This window comes from Thalia democratica, chromosome 5 (assembly GCF_965202585.1).
Source record: "Thalia democratica chromosome 5, ktThaDemo2.hap1.1, whole genome shotgun sequence".
Classification (NCBI taxonomy): Eukaryota; Metazoa; Chordata; class Thaliacea; order Salpida; family Salpidae; genus Thalia; species Thalia democratica.
Window position 1 is genome coordinate 79932827 of NC_139169.1, and position 27440 is coordinate 79960266.

General features: G+C 25.9%; 10 non-coding genes across 10 annotated transcripts; 8 read left to right on the forward strand and 2 right to left on the reverse strand.

Annotated features, from left to right (window-relative positions):
• Positions 1-14054: 14054 nt before the first annotated feature.
• Trnal-aag (transfer RNA leucine (anticodon AAG)) lies at positions 14055-14136 on the forward strand. The gene has a single exon. It is a non-coding gene; the product is annotated as a tRNA-Leu (tRNA).
• A 1630-nt stretch (positions 14137-15766) lies between these two features.
• Positions 15767-15840, forward strand: Trnat-agu (transfer RNA threonine (anticodon AGU)). Its single transcript has one exon. It is a non-coding gene; the product is annotated as a tRNA-Thr (tRNA).
• Positions 15841-15930: 90 nt separating this feature from the next.
• Positions 15931-16003, forward strand: Trnam-cau (transfer RNA methionine (anticodon CAU)). The gene has a single exon. It is a non-coding gene; the product is annotated as a tRNA-Met (tRNA).
• A 610-nt stretch (positions 16004-16613) lies between these two features.
• Positions 16614-16685, forward strand: Trnat-ugu (transfer RNA threonine (anticodon UGU)). Its single transcript has one exon. It is a non-coding gene; the product is annotated as a tRNA-Thr (tRNA).
• Positions 16686-20406: 3721 nt separating this feature from the next.
• Positions 20407-20496, forward strand: Trnai-uau (transfer RNA isoleucine (anticodon UAU)). Its single transcript is given in 2 exon segments — positions 20407-20444; positions 20461-20496. It is a non-coding gene; the product is annotated as a tRNA-Ile (tRNA).
• Positions 20497-20769: 273 nt separating this feature from the next.
• Trnam-cau (transfer RNA methionine (anticodon CAU)) lies at positions 20770-20842 on the forward strand. Its single transcript has one exon. It is a non-coding gene; the product is annotated as a tRNA-Met (tRNA).
• Positions 20843-21044: 202 nt separating this feature from the next.
• On the reverse strand, positions 21045-21117 carry Trnav-uac (transfer RNA valine (anticodon UAC)). The gene has a single exon. It is a non-coding gene; the product is annotated as a tRNA-Val (tRNA).
• Positions 21118-22317: 1200 nt separating this feature from the next.
• Trnam-cau (transfer RNA methionine (anticodon CAU)) lies at positions 22318-22390 on the forward strand. Its single transcript has one exon. It is a non-coding gene; the product is annotated as a tRNA-Met (tRNA).
• Positions 22391-26242: 3852 nt separating this feature from the next.
• Trnaq-cug (transfer RNA glutamine (anticodon CUG)) lies at positions 26243-26314 on the reverse strand. Its single transcript has one exon. It is a non-coding gene; the product is annotated as a tRNA-Gln (tRNA).
• A 115-nt stretch (positions 26315-26429) lies between these two features.
• On the forward strand, positions 26430-26501 carry Trnap-ugg (transfer RNA proline (anticodon UGG)). Its single transcript has one exon. It is a non-coding gene; the product is annotated as a tRNA-Pro (tRNA).
• Positions 26502-27440: the final 939 nt, after the last annotated feature.

Here is a 27440-nt window from a genome sequence, read left to right on the forward strand (position 1 = left end):
TCATTATATATTACAGTGAACTTGTTTCGCTCGGATCTTTGTTAGCAAACGCTTAAGTTTAAATTTTTGAATAGTTATAGATTAGTTGTTAATAATCATGATAGCATTAGTAAAAACCACTAAACCAACTCAAAGATAAATAAAACTTATCTAAACAACATAAAAATAGAAGCTTTTCGAAAAGTTAATACTTTTTAACCGACCATTAAAATTTTTTATACATATTAACGCATTTTAAGTTTATAAGCGATTGTAAGTTTCAAAATTAGCACAGGTTCTAGATAAGAAGTATTGTTTTTTAACTCAAGGTTAATTTAAATAGTTTTTAATTAGTAAATAATAACTCTAGCTACAATACCGGTTAAACAAAAATACTAACACTACAACATAAAACCTTAACAAATTAATCATTTCAGTTGTAAGGATTTATTAACATGGAATCGCTTATAGTTTTGTTTTCATATCAAAAGTTTTTAAAACATAATATGTACTTTCTTTATTTATCTATTTTGTTCTAAAATGTAGTTTATTTAATTTTCTTTGTTATTAATTCTTTAAAAATTTATGTTTATTCATTTCAGAAACACTATATACGGACTTATAAGAGAGAGTAATAACTGTTGCTTAATTTTAATTTTTTAACTACTAATAATTGTTAAAAAATGTTAAAGCAATTATTTATACTCTAATCAAAACTGAAAGATTTGTTTATTTTTTTAGGCATTGTATCAAACATTTTTGCATAGTCAAATAATTAAAAGATTCTACTCACTTAACGAGTTTTGTAAACATTGCTTCAGCGAAACCCATAAAATAGCAATCCTGGCGTTTTATTAGCATAAAGAATTGTCTATTTTTAAATTATTGCTCATTCAAGAGGCCAACAATATTGCCAACTGTGAAAAGCGCTTGTTACAAATTTCAAACGTTTTAAACTAAACCGACACTACTGAAAAAACTAAAAACTTCAACTGATTTTTAGAAACAACAAAACTTGTCTTGACAACCAACAGCAAAACAAACACACTGGACAACCTGAGTTGTACATTGAAACCTTGTCCCGAACCCAGGTATCTTGTACATGACAGGCACGTAGCTTGCTACGTTTCTGCAAATATATTTTATACATGGAAAAGAGGCAACCGACGTCCGGTACATATTGTTGAAAATTTCAATACACTTTTTCAATTTTTCATTATCATGGTAATGAGAACCATATTTACTAAATAAAATTTTATCAGGGTTGCCTTTCGTTTTTTCAAAATATTTTTCAGGTTTTCTAAATTTCTTCCAAGTTTTTAAAAGTAAATATTTTTGGGTCTATTTTTAGTTTTACGTTAATTTCTATATAAAAAACTGTGTTAAATAGTACAAAAACATATAAAAGATGCTATAAAGTTACTTAAAATGTGTTTTTTAATAAATAAAATTTTTGATGATGACAAAAAAATCTTATTTATATGATAGATTTTTTGTGTCAGTTTGAAATTTTCGTACTGAAAATATTAAAATTATTAAAAGTTTTATATTTTCCCAGGTTTTTTGATCAAGATTCCAGGTTTTTTTCAAAATTTCTCAAATTCCAGGTTTTTCCAGGTTGTTTTTGCCTAAGTTGTCGAATTCCAGGTTTTTCAAGGTTTTTCCAGGTAAACCGACGTCCGGTATACATTGTTGAAGATTTCAGAAATCATTATTATGAGAACCATGTTTACAAAATTTAATTTTACACAAACAAACTGACGCTGGGCGAGAATTTCTGAAACTCTTGGTACCAATTTCCCAGGGTGCTCGACGGGGCCACAACCATGTACGGCCCCTCCACGCCCGACTGCATCAGCTTGGTCACCATGACGATGCACTGCAGGGTTTTCCCCAGACCCATCTCGTCGGTGAGGATGCCGTTTTCCCCGTGTTCCCATAAAATCTAGATTTTTTTATTTTTTAAAATAATTATTTAAAATTTTATTTGTAAATGTTTAATTACATACAAACTATGTTGTAAAATACAAACAGATAATTTTTTGTTCAAAACTAGTTAAAAATATTTTACAAATCTGTTAACTGATGTTTTCCTAATTTTATTTATTAACCGTTATGATTGAGTACATTTTTTGTACAAAGTTTTTAATTTCATTAAATATTATGTCCATCTTTTCTCGAAATTTATTTAATCTATTTATTTTCAACGTTTTTTACTTTCTCCTATAATATAACAAATGAATTTTTTTTACAATAACTGTTCCATTAATTCAGTATTTTGCTTTCTTATATTGTTATCGTTTTAAGTCTTGCTGGCTTTAGCAAATACTAATATAGTGTATACGTCCAGTTCTTTATTAATGCTAGGCTAAATGGTTAAAGTAAAATTAAAGGCTTACTATTAACATTTTAATAATTTTATATCGGTTAGTTAGCAATGAGAGCAAAAAATTAAAATTATATTATATTTTAAAATTTTAGCTTTTAATTTTATTAAAAAATAAACAAAACGGGCTCGTTCGGTATTTAAACCCGGGACCTCTCGCACCCAAAGCGAGAATCATACCCCTAAAGCCACTTGTATACTTCGACAAGCACGTATTTTTAAAGGCATTGTTACGTCATAAAAGCCGCATATTCGCAAGTGCGATGTATTAGCTATTTAATTGCTGTTAACAACAACTTAGCGTGCGATCCTATGGTGTAATGGTTAGCACACAGGACGCTGAATCCTGTGATCCGAGTTCAAGTCTCGGTAGGACCTCTTATTACGTTTTGTAAAAGTATCACATTTTTCTACCATTTTACACTAATATTGTCCTTAGTAGTTGCAATAAATATAAAACTAATAATTAGTTAAAGCTATGGAAAATTTACATAAGTGCAGTATACGAAGCTTGCTGACTAATTAAAAAAACAAGCAATTTATTATACGTAAAAAGCATTTATACTTAAAACTAAGTTAAATAAAACTCAAAGTTTATTGATTTTGAGATTAACTAAATATATTCAAATAATAAAAAAACAAAATGTTAAATATAAATCAAGTCATTATTAGTTGTAAGCAAAAACATAAATTCTATTTTATTTATCATTTACTACAAATAAAAATTAAAAAAAAACACACCATTAAAATTCAGTAAATAAATTGTTAACATTTTACCTCTATTGTTTTATGTAGCTTTATACTTTCGGACTAATATAAACAAAAATTATCCTTAAAAAATCTAATAAATAGTAAAATAAAAGCCAGTTTGACATAATTAGATTACTATTTAGTCTTATAGTAAGATAAAAACAAATTGCAAAAAAAATATAAGTTAATAAAATCCAGTTATTAATCCGTTTATTAATACAACAAATCAGTTCTAATTTTCTTTATTTTTTGAATTTAAGCTTTCAAAATAACTACAACGCACTTTATCATTGAAAATATAAAAACAATTAAACAAACCTTAAGCCACTGAAATAAACAATAAGTTGGATTTTATTTACAATTTCACATAGTTAATTTAACGCTTAACTTGTAAATTTGACGTTATAATAAATAAACAAAAATAAAAATCATCAAACTTTTAGCCACTGGAAACCGGTGACCTGGTAATCCCTGAGAATTCCGCCGGTGAGCAGCTTAGGCTGACCCGGATGTGGATTTTTCATTGTTTTCAATCTGCAAGTAGTTTTAAATACACGTATAACATAAAAATATTTATTTCATTGTGAGTAAGTTATGCCACAAAATTACTAAAACATATGTCTTGAAATTAAACAGCGAATTAAGGTATTTACTATGTAATGTTTATTCAAAAATCAAAATAAATAAGAAAAAAACTTATTAACTTTTTATATATTTACAAAATAAAAAACTGATCAGTATACATATTTTGCAAGCGGGTGAATGTTTTATTTAAATATCCATTTTATTATATCTTTATTAAAAAACTTGCAAATCTTTAACTCATGATTGAGTCCCTTGTGCAAAAGTGACCCGTTCCCATAAAACTTGTATGTTAAAACAGGGTGGTCACTTATTTTTTAAATTATTTCCAAGTTTTCTGATTTGCTTCTTGGTTTTTCAAATGCAATTTTTTTTTGTCGCATTTTATTTAAAAAATAAACTTGTGGTAGAAAAATATTTTCTATAGTATTATACAATTACCGAAAATACTGTAACATATTAAACAATAAATAGAACTCTGAATAGTATACAATTAATAAATTTTGTATAATATTTATTTTTATGGAAATTAAACTTCATTATTTTACATATAAAAAATAGTTTAAAGTTTCAAGTTTTTTAGTTAACGATTTTGATCAAAGGTTCCAGGCTTTTCCAGATTTTTTATTTACCCAACTCTAAACTTTTTTGTACGAACTTTCAAATTCTACGTTTGTAAATGAAAACTTAAATAGCCATACTGATAAACATATACATAAAAAAAAAAATCATGAATTATTATTTTTTTTAATGCTACTTTATTAATTGAATGAATTATATGATCTCCGAAAAAATTTACTTAAATTAACATCTTTAATCAATAATGTTCAAACTTCCACATAGCCACCACTTTGTTTCAAGAGGTGGCTTAATGGTGTAGATGTCCTAATGACGGATTTAAAAAATTTTGAATTTTGCAAACCAAAACTTAGTGGTCAACCCCATACAACAAATATAGATTTAAAATTATATAATTTTCTCCAAGTGATAGATTTCATAGTTACACATAAACAAAGCATTGTCTACTTTTGTCTACATTAGGTACTTTTATTACAGCTTCAAAAATATATTCAGTAAAAATTGCTGTTAATTACAGATGCAGACTCTCAATTACTTTTTTTAAAACTTGCTGACTCCGCAAACATAAAAATCAGACTGATCTTTAAGTATACTTTCCGTATCGTACTAATAATGCGTTCAAAAACCGTCAGTTGTTTTAAAATAAAAGGACTGAGATTGTGACTGAAAGGTATTATTAATTTTCTAATTTATTAAACTCACTTAATGTTACAACAATACTGTAAAATGTTAGTTAATAAGTAAACATTATTGCAATTAAATTGAAAACATAGAAGTAAAGTTTAATTTGAGTAATTTAAAAATTGTATTTTACTTAATAATTTTATTTATTATTAATATTGTTTTTATTTTTTTGGCAAGTTGCAGTTCGACGATAGTATATTACTTAAGTAATACTTTTTTCACTAATCAATAAAAAACAAATAAAAAACTGGTTATTTATATAATAATAAGTATCTGTTTTTTATTTTCAAACATAAACAGTAAATCAAAAACAAATGCATACAACGTTTAGCTTTTATTTAACTAACTTATAAAGCAACGCATAGAAAATTCTTAATTATCTTGCAAAGCAAAAATTTACTAAACAAGAGTGAAAATTTTAAATTGTCTTTTATTTTATTTTAGCTCTCTCTTTGACTTCATGTTATTTTATCTTTTCTATAGTATAACGAATTAAAAAAAAAACCAAGTTTTTAATAAACTAATACTCTACTTATTTTAATTTTAGAAAGAAATAATAATCAGATTGTTCAAGTTTCAGCAGACAAATAATCAAGCTGAGAAATATAAATACAAAACTTTGTCAGAAAACTGTTCAGATAAGTTAAACTTACTATATCTGTAGATTTTAGTTAAATAGTTTTTTAACTCTGCTATCTCGTTGTCTATGAAATTTTAAATTTTTTCATAAATTGACGATATATGTTTGAAACTTACACTTGAATATATAAAAAAAACTTACTCTTTTTTCATGTTAAGTTTCGATAAAAAGAAAAAAAAAGTTCTACTAATTACTTCTATTTTGAAACTAATGCATATTTTTAATTTATATTTACAAATGTAATTAAAAATTTTACCTTCTTGACATTGTTTTTGACTTATTGTACGTTTTCTAAACTTCAGGTGTTAGTAACAATACACTTGAAGTTCAACAAGTCTAAAGACTAAATTACTTAACTTAGCTCTAAGTTTGATTCAACTTAGCTAAGAAAGGTTTTCATTTTATCAGATTTCTAAAATTTGAGTTTACCTAATAGTCAGTTTTAAAGTTCAGTTAAGTTAAGTCCTATTAAAATTACTTACATCAATTTATGTAGTTTCGAAGTATTTTATCAAATTTACATTTTATCAGATTGTAAAAAGTTAATTCCAGTTCAAGTCCACGATGCTGCCAAGAGAATTTGTGGAAAGCTACGTAGACAACTCTAACTGCTACCCATATGGAAATACTGGTTATCTTATTGCGTACAAGCCGTACACCTGGAACGATTTGATTATGAAATGCGAACATGGATACAGCACAAAAGGCTTTGGAAGGTGAGTTAAAAATAATTTTATTTGAGTTAATATTATTACTTTGATAAATAACAAACCTTTGTTTGGATAGAAGCTATAATGTTTCTGATACCAATATTTTTTTTTTTGTAAAAGCTTGCAAAAAGTAAACTAAAGCATCTTTTCAGAACATTGGAACTTCAAAAAGTATTTTCAAAATATATGGAAGAAGTACATCAGCAGTGGTCTTCTCTTGACGATTATCTTTTGCACAATATATTTGGATTACCATTTCATAATGATTACGGAGTGAAATCTATGAGATCTGGCACTAGGGACAACCTAGGTTTGATTTTATATTTTGATTTTTAAATTTTTTCAGTTTGTGGTTTTAATAGATGTTTTTTTCTAGTTTGTTTACGATTTAAATACCTCAACTAAATTTATATTTCAATTTTTAAAACAAAATCAGAAATATTTTACTTAATTGTAAGTTGATTTTAATTAAACTTAAACATATCTAAACTACGAACGTTCTTTAAATCTAGGACAAGACATTGAATTGTATCCGTTATGTAAGACTTTATAGCCAAAAGGTTTTATCATACATTAGGTCCTTGAACCAAATATTTTATAGTCTTTTTTTTTTGTTGTTTAGACTATTATCTAGTCTAATAACAAAAATGAAATACTTTTAGCAACTTAACTAGGTCTAATTATGTCGAAATTTTACAGCGCGAGAAACAGTTCTGATCGAAAATCCGTACCCTTATAATTTAGATGATGGTATCCTCCACTACGTAGTTTGGAAATTCAAGGGCACATTGTTTAAAATTGAAGCGATGGGTGTCGTTGAAAGGAAATTCCCCAGAAGTGAATATGATGTGCTGATGTTCAACAATGGATCGATTGGATCGGTGAGATCTATTCCACATATGCAAGTATTTATAAGGAAGAAATGAACAGTGTATTTTATATAAAAGTATTTTTAAATAAAGTGTTTTATCCACTGCCTTCTTAACTTTTTATCTAGTCTGTTTATTCTATAGTTCGCTAATATATTACTAGCAAACTGTTGTTTTACACTATGTTCAAAAAAAACTTCGTAATGAAAAAAAAACAGCGTATAGTTAATTGTTTATATGTTTAAGCAGTTTTTGAAATAAATTGTATAAGTTACAAACTGTCTATATCTTAAACTTTTGTGCTATTTCTTCCAACTTAAAGTTAAGATCGTAATGACTTTATCAATAGATGAAAACAGTAATGTAAATGAGGTAGATTTAATCAAACAAAGCAAAATATAAAACAAGTCAAGATCCAATTATAAATTATTATTTTTTAGCTGAGATTTATTAACTTACGGCGCGAGAATAAATTTATAAAAAGTAATAATTAACAAAATAGTACCGGCATCAAAACCAGTAGCAGCTTAAAGTGGTAAATATATTAGATATCTTAAATTAGTCGAATAAATTAACTCATATTGGTTGTAAATTCATTCGATAAAAATAATTTAAGCTTGGTAATGCTTATCAAATTTAAAAATTCAGTTTTGTTTTAAATTACAGTTTAATTACGACTTTTAGAGCTATAAATGTTAATTATTAAAACTTTTTACTGCCTTGGGTGTTTTTTTTTAACTCAGCATTAATCACTGACCATTTTTCTTGTGTCAAATCAAAGCTTCAACCTTCAATATGTATTTTCATTTTCTTTTTGCGGTGTTAATTGTTCACGTGTATTTTATAACAAATTTTTACTAAAGCTAGATATATTTTAAAAAACATAATTAATTTTTTACCATTTGTGTACACTTAAAAAGACCTATAATGAAAATATAAGATTAATTTACTACTGATGCAATTATATTATTTTTAAATAATAAATTGTTGTGCATTATTGTTTAAACCTTAAAAATAAAATTGTAAATAACACTTTGATGGTTTTTAAATTGTTGTAATTTAATTGTAGTAAACAAACTTGATTATCCACCAAAGATAAAGCATTATTAATTATTTAAATGTTCCTAAAACTCTATGATTTAAGTTAAAATTCTAATAAAACATTTTTTTCATGATTAAAAAATGTTTGGATTTGATCGATGGGAATTGATCGGTTTAAAATTGATAATCAGCACGTTAATATTCACAAATATCTGTATAAGATCTAAGATCTATATAATAATTAAATATATATTTTTTTCTTTACTTACTAAAATGAACAAATTTAGAACCAAAATTGTCTATATTTTCTTAAGAAAACTTGTTAAACTACATAAACTAAAATAAAATGAATGTATAAAATGCACAACGAACTATGTTTAAAGAAGAAATTTTTTCAGTAAAAAAAGTAAAAGAAAAAAGTATATTTATTTGTACTAAAGCAAATTTTCTGCAAATAAGTTACAAAGTTTTAACCTATCTTTTTTGTTGTTGTTTAGTTACAATTAGTTCAAGTATTCAGAATAGATGTTTACATAAACAATGTTTTTTTTTCCGAAAAGTAATGAAAACAAAAAGCAATGTATCAGTTATATCAATTACATACAAATTATTTTTCAATAAATATACAAAATATGTGTGGCAGTGACATCCAAACCCGGGTCTTGAACCGCTCAGCCATGCTACTAAATGTCTACTACAACCAATATGTACAAAATTTAAACATAAACCAAATTTCACACACAATTTATTTGAGCATGTAAAACATCTTGTTTAATTTGTTTCTTATGAGTATTTTAAAACAAATTGTTAAAAAAGTTCAAAATTAAACAAGTTTAAAGAATCTTTACCAAAATCCATGATTTTAAATGCGAGCATATTTATGTTTTGTAGTTATATTAAGTTACAATACAGCACTTAAGAAACAATAAATAGTTTTTTCAAGTTAATGACAATAAAAATAGGTAAATCAGTAGTTTCCACAAAAGTGCTTGTATGGAGTTTACAAATAAAATAGACTTTTGAGCACGAGAAATACTGAGAATAGTTCTATACTTTTATATTTTAGCCCTTTTGGCAGAGTTGCCAGATTTTAAGAAGTTTTAACTCTTGAAATAAATTTGTTCAGTAAACTTGAAATATGTAGTTCGGCTAATTGTTTTGCGCTTTTTCAAAATACTTGGAACTCTTGAAATGGTAAAATTTTGATAAGGTGTTTTGCTCAAAATACTTAACTATGATATGTTTTTCGCAATAAAAAATGTAACTTTTAGTTATCTGTAATTAGATATTTAAAAACAAACAAATTAATAAATGTATTTCTGTCTTATATTTTTTATTACCAATTACTCATCTGTGTTGATTAAAAACTCATTTCGAATGTGAAACACTGCTAACTTTTTGCCTCCAACAACAAAAACAAAATCAAATTTATACAATTGCATATAAAGCAAGTTAGTTTAAATTTTGAATATCTAAATGTAAACAACTGTAAGTGTTGATAGAATAAATAAATACCTACATTTTTATTTTAGCTTTTATAAATGTAACTTATAATTTAATTTCAATTAGAACAAATTAGGCTACTACAACTTAATATATTTAAGGAAAATAATGCATCTTTTCAGCCATAAACTTGTCAAACTTGAGCTGTTTAGTTTTCAATTTCATATACTTAAAAATTTTTAAAATTATAATAAATTAATGTTTTCAAATTAAAGCACTACATTTGCCTATGGACTGTTACTCTGATGAGGATGATGAAGTTCAAGATTTTGACATTGAGTACGTCTTCCAGTTGTTGAGGAGAAGCAACTTTTACGCAAACGTGCTCCTGGCAGCAGTGGAAAAGAAGCAGAAGAGGCGTCACAGAAAGCTGCACATCAACTTGTTCAAGGATGACTTTGAAAAACAGGTTTTTTATGCAGTTGTGTTGTTTTATTGATTATTGATTCTCCCACACAAATCATTTTTTTGATAACTTTTATTCATCAAATTGCACCATAACCTACTAACATGCCCATACTGATCTTTTCTAAAAAATTTGTATATATATTTTTGTTAACCATATGACATTAATAAGTTTTGTACTGCAAAAATAAGATAGTTTCTTAATCTGCTTTCAAGACACTTTATCAGTGAGGTTTAGTATAAATTGTTACACAAATACACGATATATATATTTTGTATATGTATATCACTGGGTTTTAATTTTGCAAAGTTCAACCTAGAGAGTTTTCAAATTTGTTATTCCCCACACTATATAAAGCTATGCTTAATGAAATAAACATTTCATAGACAAATTAAATAAAATAAGGATCACTAGTTTAAAGCTTTTAAATGAACTTAGTTTTTATATCTAAATGGTTTAAAATCTTTAAAAACTTTACAATAAGCTTTTGTAATTTTCAATTTAGTTTTAATAAGATAACTTAAGTAGTTTATTTAACCTAGAATTTATAAGTATTTATAGAGTATAGCTAAAAGTAATTCAATTTATTCTATTCTATAGTATAAATATGAGAATATTTTATTTTCATTTTTATTTTTTCATGATAAAATATATTGAATATTACATTTAAAAGCACTGTTAAGTATAAAATGTAAGTTATTCTAGTTGAACTAAAATATGAAAATTTAACTTTAAAGTTTACTGATGATCTAAATAAAAACTTAGTTAATTTTTTGTTTACTTTTGTAATAAAAATTTTTAGTTTAAATTTTCAATGTAAAAAATGTATTTTAATAATCATTAACTTTGGTTTTCTTTAAAGTAACAATAAACAGGCAATTAAACTGAATATTTTTTATACTAATTTAATGAGTTTGCACCTTCCATAAGGATAATATTAAGATCACTTTAAGTCTTAAGATTATAAAATTAATAAAGGTTTATTAAATTAAAAAATAAAAATCATTCAGGGAGGGAAGTATATCACATTTTAACATTTGATCTTGTTTAGTAGAGTTCCAACATATTTATTTTCACAAATTTCTAATACTTAGATTATTTAATTTAAAGATTTAATAGACTGTTGAAATTAAAGAGTACAATAGGTTCCTTATGGAAGGCACTAAATAAAAAAGGCAAAAAAAGAATATTTCATTGAAAATATATCTCTATCTACTATTTAGATAAACAACCCATATTAATAAAATTTATTTTGAATATTTAGAAAAATTTCTTGAGTTTTTCAAAAATTGAAGAACATAAGTTATATAAACAAAAAACCAAAAAATATAATTTTTTATTTTATTTTTGTAATAAAGAAATTTGGTCAAAAATTTACAATTATTTACCACAATTTTTCTAAATATTTTAAGGATCATTTTTTTTTTAATTTGAGGTTATAGCTTATAACAATGGTTATAGGTTTTTTCTTAGACTAATCCTTATAGTCTATAAGTCTATTAGGAAAATATTATAATTTTTGATTGTGAAATTTGTATACTTGGCTATTTTTTGATATAAGTAACAACAAAAAAAAAAAGAGTTAAGTCTTTTAAAATCTCTCTATCACTTGGCTTAAGTATGTTTTTTACTATTAAGTATTGGTATTTTATAATTCTCAATGTGATTTAGTATGTTTTACATAAACAAAAAACTAATTTAATGTAAACTAAAAACTGAGGTTTAAACTTTGTTATTTTTGATCATAAACAGTTTCAAATGAGTTTCCTAATTAGGTTTAAGCATTTAATAAAAAAATGTATAAACTTGTTGTAAACAAAAAAACCTACAATTCAAAACAGGATATATGTATAGTTGCCTGGTGATCAAGCTTTAAATTTTAAAGATATCCATATATCAGAAAAATAATTTTAAATGAGTTCAGGTGGCAGAAAATTAATGATAGTTATAATTACAACTCATAAGAATTTAAACTACAGAGTTGTGATTACTCTTATTTTTGATTTTGTTTTTTCAGTTTTATTCGGTACTCTTTCAGAACAAAAGCTTTTTGTTGAATCCTATTTTACCAAAAAGACTGTAGTGATTTTTTTTACAGCAAGCTGTGGCTAGATTAAAATTTATGCATTTTTAGTAACATTCTCTTGTTAATAAAAGCAACTTAGCATATTGATTTCCCAGGTTAGCTTTTGTGCTAATTTTATTATGAATTTATTATTCTTCATTCCTTCTATTTAAATTTTTTTTTGAGGCGAGTCAGTTTTGCACTAAGGGTCTATTTTGCACAAGAGTAAAAAAAAGCAAAAACTAAAAAAGTAAGAAAAAAACTGACCAAGGGTAAAGGTTAGGGGTATCAGTTGGTTGCTTATAAATACGACAACCTTTGAGTTTTCAGCTAGAAAAAAATAAATTTGACAAAAACTACAAAAACACCCTGGGTAAAATTGTCAATGACTTTTAGAAACTTTCATCTTGGCACCAATTGTTTTCTGAAAACCACTTTAATGCAAAACTTCCAAAATTTATTGCATCCAAAAAATGCTATATTTACAAAATTCTGTATATAAATAATTTAAGAAAATAAAAATATAAAAAAATAATTATAAAAAAAAATTATAATTTTTTTTTTTTTTGTTATTTTTGCATAAAACTTTTATTTTTTATTCTGTTTAAACTTTTTTATACAGTGTTTTCTAAATATGGCAAGGAACATTTCCTAACTGTTTCAAGTAATTATGTCAAAAAAACATAGGAGAAAATTATTTTTTAGTGAAATAGTCTTTTTTTTCATTTTTAGATATACTGATATAAAGCAAAATTTTCAAAAGTAATTTGCTCCAGCAGGCTTGAAGCTAGGAAACTTTTTTTTTTGTGCTGTCTATTTATGTGATTTCCCAATGTCATATAATTTTACAAAGCAAAATTCCAAAATTTTCATTTTTGAGGGGCAACAGATGCACACTAGTGGGTATAACATTTTCAAACGCAGCTTAATTTTAGCAGCCAGCCCAAACACAACTACAGTATACGTATATTTTTGTTGGTGTTAATTTTTTTTGGTATTAAGCTTTGATTTAATTAAAATTTTTGTTTTGATTTAGTAACTTTCATGTTAAAAAGTGCTGCAATTTCCATTTAGGGTTTCCAAAAACAGGAAATTTTTCATTTCTTTCTTAGTTTGCAGGTTTAAGTACTGAAATTTATGGTTTTGACAATTCTTAGTTTTGTATCTAGCTGGGTAACCCTGGTTAGAACAATTTGTTAAAAAAACCTGATTTTTTTGCAATTAATTCAGTTTAAGAAGTGGGCAAGGACGTTGTGGTTGAGCATTTTTTGTCATTAGTTTAAACTTCTTCTAGAGTTTTTAAAGCTTATTTACTTACATTGTACAGCTTATATTAAATATTTGAAAAAAATGAATGTTCATAGCTCTTAAAAAAGTATTAAACCCAGCGATTAAAGTTTTGTATCGAACTAAAACAGTATCAAATTAAAAGTAGTCGTTTATTGCTATTATGATATAAAGTTATAGTGATACTTTATGTGCTTGTTACTTTTCAAACAATTTGCTTAATGTACAAAAAGCTGATTTTTAAAAGTGATAACTAATAGCTTGTCTTTGCAAACTATAAAGTCATTGACTCAAAAACATGGTATACACCGGGGTTTCCAAACTTATTTTTAAATTGCCCCCTTAAAAAATTAAAAAAGCTAATGCCCCTTTTAACAAGATTACTCAAAAAACTACCGTTAAGAGCCACTTGGAAAAAGTGGAGAAATGGACTTTGGGAAACTCTTGTAAACACTAAGTTTGATATTATAGTTGAAAAATTATATCATATACTTCGAAATGTTTTTATACTGTCACTAGACAAGTAAACTTAAGCTTAAGTTTATAAATTACACATATTGGAAGTAGTCAAGTGGTAGCATGGCCGAGTGGTCTAAGGCGCTGGATTAAGGCTCCAGTCTCTTTGGAGGCGTGGGTTCGAATCCCACTGCTGCCACACCTTTTTTTTATTGTTTACTTTGATCCTTATCGGCCATGCTACCACTTGGCTACAAGCGATATGTGAAAATTATAAACTTAAGCTTAAGCTTAATAACATTTTGCAACTTGTTACTGTTTGCTGATATAAAAATTGTTCAAACAAAAGATTAAGTTAATCACTATAACAATTAAATAAGGTGTTTTTTTTTGTTTTCGTAAAAAATTTAAGGTTAATGAAGTTTGCTTGCTATATGTACAAAAGCAAATAAGTACTAAAACTTTTAGTCTATGTTCAAAATGTTAACTTAATTATCTACAAGTTATACTAGCAATTTAGTTTTTGTACATAAGCTTACTATTTGTTTTTAAAATTTATTTTACTATCATTGTTACAATAAGCAGTTGGAATTCAATTTGTAAGTTTAATAAACTAAAATTTATTTTTAGTTAAGCAGTCAAAAATTGTTGCTGAGTAAGATTTAATTTATTGTATAAGTTAACAATTTTTACTGAAATAGTCTGTACACATCAAACTTTAACAAGAAACGAATACATATATATTTCTAAAATAAACAAATATGATTGAAAATTGCAAACCTATTTATCAAAATTTCCTTGATTCTTAAAGCAACAACTATTTAATGTAGTATAAAAATTCACAGATAAGTGTACTGTAATTATCAGATATTAATTATTATATACAAGTTACTTAAAGTAAATTTAAAATTTTGAATGCTTTATAATCTTTTATAATTTTTTTTAACTCAAAAGGTTTGTTACAGTTTAGCATTCATTACTATGTAAATGGTTTTATACCTATAGCTTATTGATAATTTTGTCTGTGTTATAATATTTTCCTTAAATGCCTGAATAATTAGTTTATAAATATAAAAAGTATAAGATATTTTCTAATTAATTGAAAATTACTAGCTTGTATTTATTATTTATTCTTAATGTTTATCCTACCTTGTAATGACAGCAATTAACTGATAAAGAATATTGTGCTAACTATATACTGTAAACAATTAAATTATGGTAATTAGTTTAAATATTGATTAAAAAATATTTAAAAGTTTTTTGATTCAAAACCACAAGTTTAATTAAGAATTAAATAAAGAAGTTTAATTTTAGTACCATGATAATTGCTCACAACAATAATTTGTAAGGTTGGACAAAAATTTTTCCAATGTACAATCAATTTTAATTTTTTTTTCAATGGAAAATATTAGGAACAATTTAAAAACTCATAATGTACACTTGGTACTTTTGGTTTAAAATAATTTTAAAGTTTGCTTATTAATATTAACTGCTTTTGAGACACACTTAACAAATTTAGATTAACCTAGGAAAGTTATTAGTTTATTAAATGATTTAAGTTATATTAAACAAAACTTAGAAGCTATTTTAGTTGTATTTAGTGAAATGGATCAAAAGCGTTTTGTATTTGTTGCTTACATTATAATGATTAGGTAAACATATATTCAATTAAGTGCACTGTAAAACATTAATTAAACTTTAAATAAAATGATCACATTATTACTTGAGCAAATCATCACTACAAGTATTAAGTTTATACAGGTCAATTGTTAGTGAGCAAATAAAGTAATTGTGTATTTATAAACTCAACTTTTTGCCTTTAAATGTGCGGCGCCATGGCTTAGTTGGTTAAAGCGCCTGTCTAGTAAACAGGAGATCCCGAGTTCGAATCTCGGTGGTGCCTCGCTATTTTTGATGTCATATTAAGCTGCATTATTACGTCACAAACGTAAGCAAACATGATAATAATCAAAATAATGATTACATAATCGTAGCCTCGATGGCGCAGTAGGCAGCGCGTGAGTCTCATAATCTCAAGGTCGTGAGTTCGATCCTCACTCGAGGCACGTTTTTATGTTATATGTTAGTTAATATTTTATGAAAACTAAACGTTTGCTAGTTTGATATTTTAACTTTGATAGACTATTACCAATTTTAAATATAATTCAACTTTAAAATAGCTCAAAAATTATTTTAGAACATCATTATTTTAGCTCTACTCTTTAGAAGATTAAATTGTTAACAGTATATTAAATTCAGTTTTTACACTTTTTTGCAATTATTATGATATATCTTTACTAATTCTACTTAATTTCAAAGTAAACCTGTTATAAAATTCTTTTATCAGTCAAGGGAAACTTAATAATTTTGAATTCTACCAAAACTTATACAATAATTAGCAAAAAAAATTAACAATCGGAGTTTAAACTTTTAATTATTTTTAGATGATACACAGGTAAGTAAACTGACAAAGATTTGGTCAACTAAAATATATATTAGAAAAGTTCTTGTCATAAAAAATAAAATTCAAATAAATATTGGTGCTGTACAGTTAGAATTTCATTCTTCAGCTGCTTAAGAAAATTACTTCTTAGCAAAACAAGCAATGAAATCACTTGCATTGTGACGTAACAATATACAACTGTTTATAAACTGTTTGTTTCAATTGATAAACAAGCCGCCATAGCTCATTGGCAGAGCGCTGGTCTTGTAAACCAGCGGTCGAGAGTTCAATCCTCTCTGGCGGCAATTTTTTTGTTTACTATGTTAAAAATATTTATTTTTTTTAACTTTGTTGTTATATTTTATATGATAAATTGACTTGTGTTATTTTTTTCGATGTAAATTGTTATTTGTGCACATTGTAGTTTCACTTGAGTATTTATATAAACTTTGTTTAAATAAATGTGTAAAGCTTAAGTTTTATGAGCTTTAAATTTTACCAAAAAAATTAAAAGAAAAAGTGAAAAATAGTTATATAGGTTATAAGTACTCGTGTTTTATATATATTGTAAAACAGTAGGCATAACTTTATGTTAATTTTTACAAATTTACAATTTTTTATAAGCACAGTAAAATGAATTAGTAATCCAGGTTTTCTTCAAACAATAATAAATTTATGATGTTGTTTGTTTTGCATATAATGTAAATATTTGTTTTGTATGGGCAAATGTTCTGTTTTTATTTAATGAAATACTTGTACAATAATAGCCATGCACAAATAAAAATTTGCTGCTTTTTTAATTTCAAATTTAATAGTTTTTATTTCATTTAGACATTAAAAAGGCACAGTAAACTTACTGTATGTTTTACGTTTAAGAAAGACAGCAATTAAATAAAAGGTTAAATAAATTATTTAAATACTAATTGTTGTATTTAAATTTCACAAGTACTTAGCACTATATGATCACAAATTTTCAAATTTATTTAATTAATTTAAAATCAATTTGTTTACATAGTTTCATTCAAACTTACTTATAAACTAGTACATAATAAATAATTATAGCAACAGACCTCATAGTATAATAAAAACTAAAATAGCACGTAAAAGTTTAAACAGTTATTTGTAATAAATTTTTCTCCAAACAGCGCCACCACACGGTAAGAAATTTTCTGACGTCTAACAACTCGGCTGATGTTCAAACAAAATACGAAGTTTGCCAGTGCTTGGATAAAATTGTCGATTGTGTTGTTAAAACTGTTAGTTTAAAGTAAATAAAAATTTAGTACAAAACTTTCAAATAAAACTAATTAAAAAGAAATATTTATATTAAAATAAAATACGAAGTTTGCCAGTGTTTGGAGTACATTGTTGGTTAAAACTGTAAGTTAGAGTTATTAAAATAAACAAAAACTGTTATGAATAATATAAAACAAAAAAGATGCATTTTAAATAAAAATAATTGGAGTTAAAGACAAAATTTTAAATTGTTTTAGGTTTGTTATTATTATTATTCAAATATTTCATTATAAATAATTAATTTTATATTATTTAGGTCGGTTATTACCAAGACGATGAAAATGTTGTCGACATCAGAGGAAAGTTAGAAGAACACGGAGAAAGTAAATTAACTTAAATAATATTTAAATAATAATTAATTAATTATAGAGTTAGAAGAACATGGAGAAAGTTAATATAAATAAATATTAATAAACGATATATTAAAATCTAAATAAATATTATTTAGGTGGACATTACTTTGACCAGTTGAAATAATTTTGTAGTTGTAAGAAAATGATTTTTGAAAGTTGAAATATTTTTTTATTCTTATAGCTGTAACAAATAAATCAACTCTGCAAATTAAATTTGTCAAGTTTATATTAAGTCTTGGTTGATATGAAATGAAAATAAAATAAAGTTGATGTAAGCATTAAAAGTATTTAACTAAAACACTTTAGTTAGTTTCATAATAAAAATTATTAAGTTGACAAATAGATAAATTGATAAATAGCTTTTTTTAGGGCTTCCATAATTAATTTAAGAAAATATTTAGATTTTTTGATTATTATTAGATTTAGATTTTGAAAAAGTTTTTTTTTTCAGTTTTGGCAATAAAAGACGTCCAAACGAGGCAAGAAGACAACACAGCTATGACGTCACAAACAGAAGAAGATGAAGCTTCTGTTACGTCACACAAGGACATTGTTACGTCAGACGATGAAGAAGAAGTTTTGTACGAGGGGCGCGAAGCTACAAAGGTTAAAAAACGAAAATGACTAAAAGTTTTTTATTAAATTAATCTGGGAGTTGTTCTAAGATGTTTTATGAAGATATGATGAAAAATTAGTTTAAGTTTCAATAACCAATGGAAAAACTTCTTTTCTTAAACTTAAAACCAAATGAATAATTTAGAATCTGAGAAAGTATTCTTTGTTGTAGGGTGAAAAAATAAGACACTAAAAATTGGAACAACAATTGTTATGTTTTATAAATAAAAAAAAGTCTAAAATTAATTTTGAAATCTTTGAAAATAAACGCATTTATTGGGTAACAATGAAATAAATACTTTAAAAACAAAATAAAATAATAATAAAATCTATTATGACTTAGTTCAGGTTAGTCATGACGATATAGTTATAAGGATTCTTCATAAATAAAAAAAAATAAATTTAAAATAAGTGCATACATTAAAACGGGGTAAGAAAGATATACAAGTGAGAAATTAATGAATAATGACGTCAGAGCAATTATGACGACAACAGGTTTGAGAAAGTTAAAAAGAGTTTGACAATTTACATCAAGATAAATTACTGGAAAACATCATAAAAAAGATAAAAACAAAAATAATATAAACAAACAAATGATAAGACTAAATAAATTGTATAGCTTTACATTTATAAAAAAAAGCCTTTACAAGACATTTAAAATATATGCTAGAACATAGCATCTACTTATAACAAAATGAAAGTACTTAATATATGAAAGTTGTTATAATTTCAGGGCAATTATGACGACATAAAGTTCGAAAAAGTCGGAGAGAATTCGGAGTATGTCAAGATGCTGGAAATGAGGTTTGAGAAGGAAAGAAAATTTAATGAGGAGATAAAAGAAGCGAAAAGACTGAAAGAGAGTTTGTTTTTTAATAAAAAAGAAATTAAAAACAAGTATATAAGATAAGTATACAAGTAAAAATTAAAAAAAAAAAAATAAATCATTATTAAAGCTATTTTTCCGTTAGATGATTTTGTGTTTAAGTTCAGTAGAAATACTAGAATATTTTTTTTTGAAGCTAAAATATATAATAGATTAACCTACCTTATCAAAATATTTATTTCAAAAAGCAAAGCAATTTAAAGTTGATATATATATAAATGAAAAAAAAAGTATGGGAAGTATTATATAAAATAAGATTTTGGTCAGTAAAAATTTTAAATTTTGTTTGATTGTTACGAAGTATTTTATTATAACCTTGCATAATTACTGCATATTCAATTTAAATTTCATTTTTAACACTCTTTTAAAACACCACTTATAATTTAAATTAAACTTTTGAAAAGGACTTAAGGAAAGGCCCAAGTTTTAAATGATTGTATAAAAAATGCAAACTGTAGTAATTTTTATTCGCGAATTGTTGTACAATAGTGTAATATACATTGCAATTTCAAGCTGTTCATCAATATCAGTTTTTATCTGAAATACATTGGCTCTGTTTTATTTATAAAGCATTAAATATTTACTTCAATAAATTTAAACATGTAATATAATTTCTATACATGTATGTATGTATATATATATATATTTCTAAAAATATTTATATAAGAATGCTATTTAGCAGTATAGAAAAATTTGTATAATACTTTTGGTTTTACTGATGCGTAATAATGGTTATAAATAACACTTTTTAAGCGTTTTATACCTATTAAAGTAACTCATGCTATTTAAAAAACATGTTTATGTGCTTTAAAATCAATAACTGTCTATTCATACAAGGTATGGTTTAAAAATAGTGGTTGCCTAGCTGCATGCGTAGCTCCTGTGGCGCAATCGGTTAGCGCGCCGTACTTATATGACAGTATCGGAGAAATGCGGAGGTTGTGAGTTCGAGCCTCACCAGGAGCACCTTTTATTTTAATTTAGTTTTGAAATAAGTTAAATGTCCTAATGCTTAAAAATTTTCAAATTAAAATATATTTCAGGCTAATACCTTAAATGTGAAAACCTTAATGAACAGTTATCTTATTTTACTAGAAGTTTTTATTAAAAAAAAGTGTACACTACACGGCCCAAAATTTAGTTTATTGAAGCTTTTCTTGCTGTCAAACTAAACTACAATATTACGTCATAAACGTTAGCAAACCTCATTATAGATTCAATATTGTTGACTCTATCGTGGCCTCGATGGCGCAGTAGGCAGCGCGTGAGTCTCATAATCTCAAGGTCGTGAGTTCGATCCTCACTCGGGGCACGTTTTTAATAATTGTTTTGTAAAATAGTTTTAAAGATTTGCACGGAGTGTCAATTTTGCATGCGTAAATTGAACTGCTAAACCAAAACACCTTCTATCTTTTAACCTCAATGATTACCCCTGAAAAAGGTTGTTATGTCTTTTGATCGAAAAAATATCTTGAGCTTGAACAGATTACGAGTAAACATTTAAAAGATGTAAAAGGTTCCAGCGGGGCTCGAACCCGCGACCTTCTGCGTGTAAAGCAGACGTGATAACCGCTACACTATGGAACCTGTTGAACCAATATATACTACTGCGTTTATATATTTTTGTTAAGCAACAAAAGAGTTTGATAAATAAATGAATAATTTTTTTAAAATTTTTATTTGTAGTTAGCTTATTTTATGTAAAAAAGGTTAAAGTTAAATTTTTTTATATCTTGTTAATACACCTAAATGTTTAGAGTTAAGAGAACTGCAGTTTATATTACATAAAAACACTAATTTTAAAACTTTGGTAATTTGTTTGATAGATCTGACATCACAGATTATGAAAAATATAAAATAAAATAAACATCCAATACAAGAAAAATGAATTACAATAGCTAGTAAAAATATCAAAAAAATCTTTATTGAACATTAAAAAAATGTTCTAGGCTATGGGAAGTAGTTTGATTGTCATTTACTAAAAAGTTAAAAATGTAAAATAAATTAGGATTAAGAAACTTTAAGTAGAAATCAAGTAGTACAAGTAGAATTAAAAAAAGTATAAGTGTGTGCTTGATTTTTTTTCAATTTAAAATTATTTTTAATTTATATACTTTTAAAAAATAAAGTAGCTTCTAATTAAGGTAAAAAGAAAACTATAGAAAATAAAGCAGATAAACAATAAATTTGTTTATATCGTACTAAAATGTCTTATTTGTTTTAACTATTACATAAGCACCAATTAAAATAACTAGTGGTAGATATCTTTATTATTAGTATTTAGATTTTGAACGTTTTTAAAAAAATTTTTTTATGTAATAAAAATAGTTATGCTTTAACTTAAATGTAAAAAATAATATGTACTTGGTATTGTTTGTTGAAATTTTTAAAATAATCATTTTATGATTTGTTTTGATAATTAGTTTCTTTTCTTCAGATTAATTAAATATCTAAGAAAAACTTTGTGTTTTTTTATTTGTGTATTTATTTACCGACAAATTGAAAATTTTAGATTTCCTATAAAATTAGACGTTTTGTTTCGTGTTTAGAAGAAACAAATATTCTTATATAACAACTCAAATAAAAATTGGCCTTTAGAAATATAACCCAACTTATACGAATAAAATCCTTTGTATTTCTAATTGCTCCATGAGTTAATTAGTAATTTAATCATTTGTTTTCTTAAACTATGTCTAATATTGCTTTCATTGTCAAGTTGAATTACATTATTACGTCACAAACGTAAGCAAACCTGGATATAAAGCCAATATTGTTGTGTTCATCGTAGCCTCGATGGCGCAGTAGGCAGCGCGTGAGTCTCATAATCTCAAGGTCGTGAGTTCGATCCTCACTCGAGGCACGTTTTTTGTTACTGGTTTGACTTGTATAGTTTGTTAATTTTTTATCAATAATTGTTTTCAGAAGCGAGTTATTTATGTGATGTCATACTTCTTCAACAATAACAAACATGTAAAAATAAAATTAAGTACTTAAAGTTTTTTTTTTTTCGATAAAATTTATTTTTCAGAGACTTAACAACTCTTTAACATTGTTAAGTATTTTTTATAAATTAAAACATTTTTTCAGAGGCGAATCTGGAAAGCATACAGAAGCTGAATATTTAAAATAGCTTTAAAAAAACAAACTGAACTAATTTGTTGATTCATTTCTCTTTAACAATTATGTGCATGTAAAAAATATTTTTTCAGAGGCGAGACTGGAACGCATGGAGAAGTTGAAGCAAGAAGAGGACCTTTTCAACTACGGAGAAAAAAAGGAGGAAGGAGTGAAAATGTCGCAGTTTTTCACCGAGATCAAGAAGGAGCTGTTGAGAGAAGACGAGAATTTCAGAAAGGAGTTTGAAAGGCAGCGGAAGGAGCTGGAGCTGAGAGAGGAAGCTGAAAAGAAGGAACTCGAGGAGAGAGTCAAGAGGATCGCGATGGATCAGGTTGAAAAGATGTCCGAGGAGATTGCGAATGAAAAGTTGGAAAAAAGCACGGAGAAAGTTTCAGAAGTTGAAATTCTACGAGAACATTCTGTGGAAGTTTCGGGAGAAATAGCTGAAGGTTGCAGTGAATTAGAAAGTTTGGACTCTAATGAAAAAGCTGAAAGCCTGGAGATTCATACTGATTCTAACCAAATTCGTGAAGAGGGTCTGAAAAGTGAAAAAGCGACAAAACTCGGTTCAGGCACTGAGGTGTGTAAAGTCAATGAGCTTTCTCAGCTTGAAGCAGCTACTGATATGACCGATATAGTTGAAATTTCTGAACCTATAGGAGGATTGGATGATAAAGAAGTCGTTGCAGTTGCCAAAAAAGAGGAAACGGAATATTTAAACGAAATTGAAGAAGTTGTAGGATTCGCCGAGATAAAAAACGGATCTGTTTTAGGAAGCGAAAGGAAAACTTCTGAGCCCAATGAAAACTACGAAGGAGTTTCCAAAACAGTTTCTTGTTCTGAAAAAGTTTCCGAAACAGAAAAAGATGCCGATATTGAAATTGCAGCGCACACAGATCCACCCAAAGCTTGTTCCGAGGCCGAAGATGGAGGTTTCCTTGACGACGAAAAGGGAGATTTCCTTGACAACGAAAAGGGAGACTTCCTTGACAACGAGCAAGCCTCCGAGGACATTTTGAGACAGCTGAATATCAAAATGAAACCGGAAATCAAGCTGGAGCCGGGCGAAACCCTGATTGACTTGGAAGAACTCGACCCGGTCGTTCCAAAAGTTCCTCTGAAACGCTCGGAACTGTACGAGGAGGTGGAATCTCAAATAAGGCTTTTCAGGGGAGACTCTTTGGTGAGGCTGAGCGAAGTGAGGGTCGAAAACGTCGAAACGGCGGTGGTGTTGAAAGCGAGCGTGCCGCTGGTCGACTGGGGATGCGTTTCGAGCTTGGGAAACTCCCAAGAGAAAGAAAATAAGGATCAAGGTGATGTTTGCGAAGGCTTGAACAATTCTCAGGACCTTTTCGCGACTTGTGAACATGAAAAAGGTCAGTGATGTAATTTTTTTTTTTGTATTGATAAACACTAAAATAATGATTTTATTTAATACAAAGTTTATGTTTTAATCATTGATATTTTAAAAATAGGCGTAAAAGTATTTTCACCACAATTATGAGCAACTTGGGTTTTTATTGATGATTTTTTAGCAGGTGTGAACTTTTGTGTTACCATAGAAAAAAGTTTGTCTAAACTTTAAAAACAAAAACAACTGATTCAGAGATCTTTTGTTTTATTAAAACATTTTCAGTTTTTATTCAAATAGATTTCTTATTATGTTGATTTTGTTTTTTAAGAGTTTGAGACAGCTTTTTTCTATATTTTTCTATCAATTTTATAATACGTAAATCACATTATTCTAGGCTGTCCAATTTCTTATATAAAAAAAGCATTTCTTTTTTACCATTAATTCTTTTTTAGTTAAACATTAAACGCCAAAGACATCTCAATTACCAGAATACGTTTCTAGTAAGCTTTTGTAAACAATTAATATTCATAGTAACTAGCAACAGTTTCTAAAGCAGGATTTCAAAATACTGTAAGATAGATTTATATTTAGTTAATTTGTTGTTTTTAATTTTAATGTTGTTTTTTACGGTAAAAAAGTTTAGGAACGTAATTTTTATACGGTTTTTGAACAGCTTTAAATTGTTTAAAAATTATTTTGTGTTTAACTAAGGAATCAATAAACTTATAAATAAATTTGTTTAGTTTAAAATGTTTAAAAATTGTAGCGACAGAAGACGGTGATTTTTGGTCGAATTTTTCAAAAGAAATTAGGAACAGAAAAAGGTAATTTACTAAAATTATTAAAAAAAAAACATTTTAATTGTGTCTTTAAATAGCACTTTATTCTAAATTTTAACGTACTTTAAACAATAAATCTCATAAAAACAAACTTTAATGTACATTACTTTGTTTTAAGTATTTTAATTTTTATTAAAAATGTTTTTTTAAACATTTATTTGGATAAAAATTTAACCTATGAAACACAAAAGTTGCTATCCCATTAAAAATTAACTTCAATGTACAGTATTTTGTTTCCAAGTTTATTCTTTAATAATATTAAAAAAGATTAAACAGAGCTACTGAGGATTCAACAGACATTAAGAACAAAAGAGTAAGTAGATATTTTTATTATGTAGCAACAGTGTTTACTTTACTTTAGCAGTGTTTTTATTGAACTAATAATATTTAAACAAGTATTAAGCATTTATTTTTCTTAACTATAATTAGAAATGCATATAGTACTATTATTAAAAAAAAGTATAAATTAAAAAAAAAGTTTTTTGTATGTTAAAAGTTTGTTACTATTTCTAAGTTTAAGTTTTATTGGTTTAAAGCGTATTTTAAAATTCAACTTTTTAAATATTATGTTTTTGCCTGTTGTTCAAGATTTTGTTAATATTGATATTTACTAATTAACATAAAAGTGTAAATTATTTGAACTTAAGCAAAATATTTTATTTAAATTACTTATTAAAACTTATGTCAAAAAAACAAAGTCGTAATCAAAAAAAAGAGTTTAAGGAAATGTTCGAATTAATTATGTAATAAACGATAAAGTTTATTATTTTTTTATAATTTTTAGTTTCCTAATTTAATTTACCGTTTAAATACAAAAGTTTTTTTTCTAATAGCTCTATTCGTTTATGTTTATAATGAACAAAATGTTTACAGATCAAATAATTTAAACATTTTATACAGCTCAAAGAAGATTTATCAAATTCACAAAACAGTTCAATTAGCAACTGTTCACAGTGAGTTTTAAACTTATTGATTGTTATTAAAGCTTATTCTTAACTTGAAAACTATTTTAACATTTCAACTTCTTACTTAAAGTTTAGTTTTATGTATAATTTATAGTATTGAATAAACAAATGCAAAGTCACTACAGCTTCGCAAATAGATAAACAATTTTTTTAGAAGTATTTAGAATTGTTGTTTTAAATTTTTATGCCAAGGCAAGAAGTTAATATTATTTAAATTTTTATAAACAAACTATTTAAAGTTAAAGGTTTTAAAAATCCAAGTAAATTATAAGAAACAGTTTTTTTACATTTTAATTAACCAGGCACGTTTGCTAGGTATTTTTATTTTATATTAAACTAAGTATTTTTACCGCATTTATTTCGGTCAGAAGATAATTTAGGAAAAGTTAAGCTGTACAATTAATAATAAGTTTAGTAATCTATGTAAAAATAAAAAAAGGTCCTACCGAGACTTGAACTCGGATCACAGGATTCAGAGTCCTGTGTGCTAACCATTACACCATAGGACCACACGCTGAAATAATGTTAACAGCGTACTTGTAGCTAATACATCGCGCATATGATTTCACGGCTTTTATGACGTAACAATGCTATAAAAATGTGCGCTCATCGATTTCAACAAGCGGCTCGTTGGTCTAGGGGTATGATTCTCGCTTTGGGTGCGAGAGGTCCCGGGTTCAAATCCCGGACGAGCCCGTTTTGTTTACTTTATTTGTACACTTACACTGTTCAAAAACTTAATTATGAGTTTTTAGTTGAGTATTGTAAATATTTGTTCGTTTTAAACTTTTTTATATTGATTTTTAAAACTAATTAAATATTAGTTTGTAATATACCTTGTGAATACTAAAATAATAATCCATATTTTTAAATTTATTCTAGTTCCAATCAAAACTGAAAAACTTATAGATTATGAAATATTTTTTTTACTTGAAGTTCACTAGTACTAGTAGTTGTGTAAATCTATAATTGGCAACTTTAAAAATGTTGATTTTTACATTTTATAATTCAAACATATCATATATATAAAACAAAAAGTGACCGTAGTATTTTACTAGAATAGTTGTAAGTTGATGATATTTAAAAAAAAGACTAACAACACCTTCTAAGCATGTTTAAATGTATGAAGACTTTTTATTTGGTTACTTTTCTCTGATTTATTAAAATTAATTGTTTTATTGATTTAATTACTCAAATATAGCTCTTTAAGAAAATTTGATAATCTGTAATACTTTAAAAATTAATACTAAAATGAGGTTTAGATAAATAAAGTACAATTAAACCTATTTTATAAATATTAAAATTTATAGCTTGTTTCTGTTTTTTTTTTTAATTTTAATAATTTTACACTAACTATTTATATACAAATAATTTTGTTGGACAACAGTTTATTAACTTTTATTTTATACTTTTCTATATGCTTTGTAAAATTACTTACAACAAAACATAACAAAAAAATTAGTTTTACTATTAAAAATTCTAATTGAATACTAAAAAGTAAACATTTTTCTAAAACAAATTATTTTAAAACAAAAAAAAAAAGCTTAATAAATTATTCAAATTTATAATTCTTTGAATTTTAACCTTACAGTTTGCAGATATTTAATTCAATTACCATGATTAATAAAAAATGTA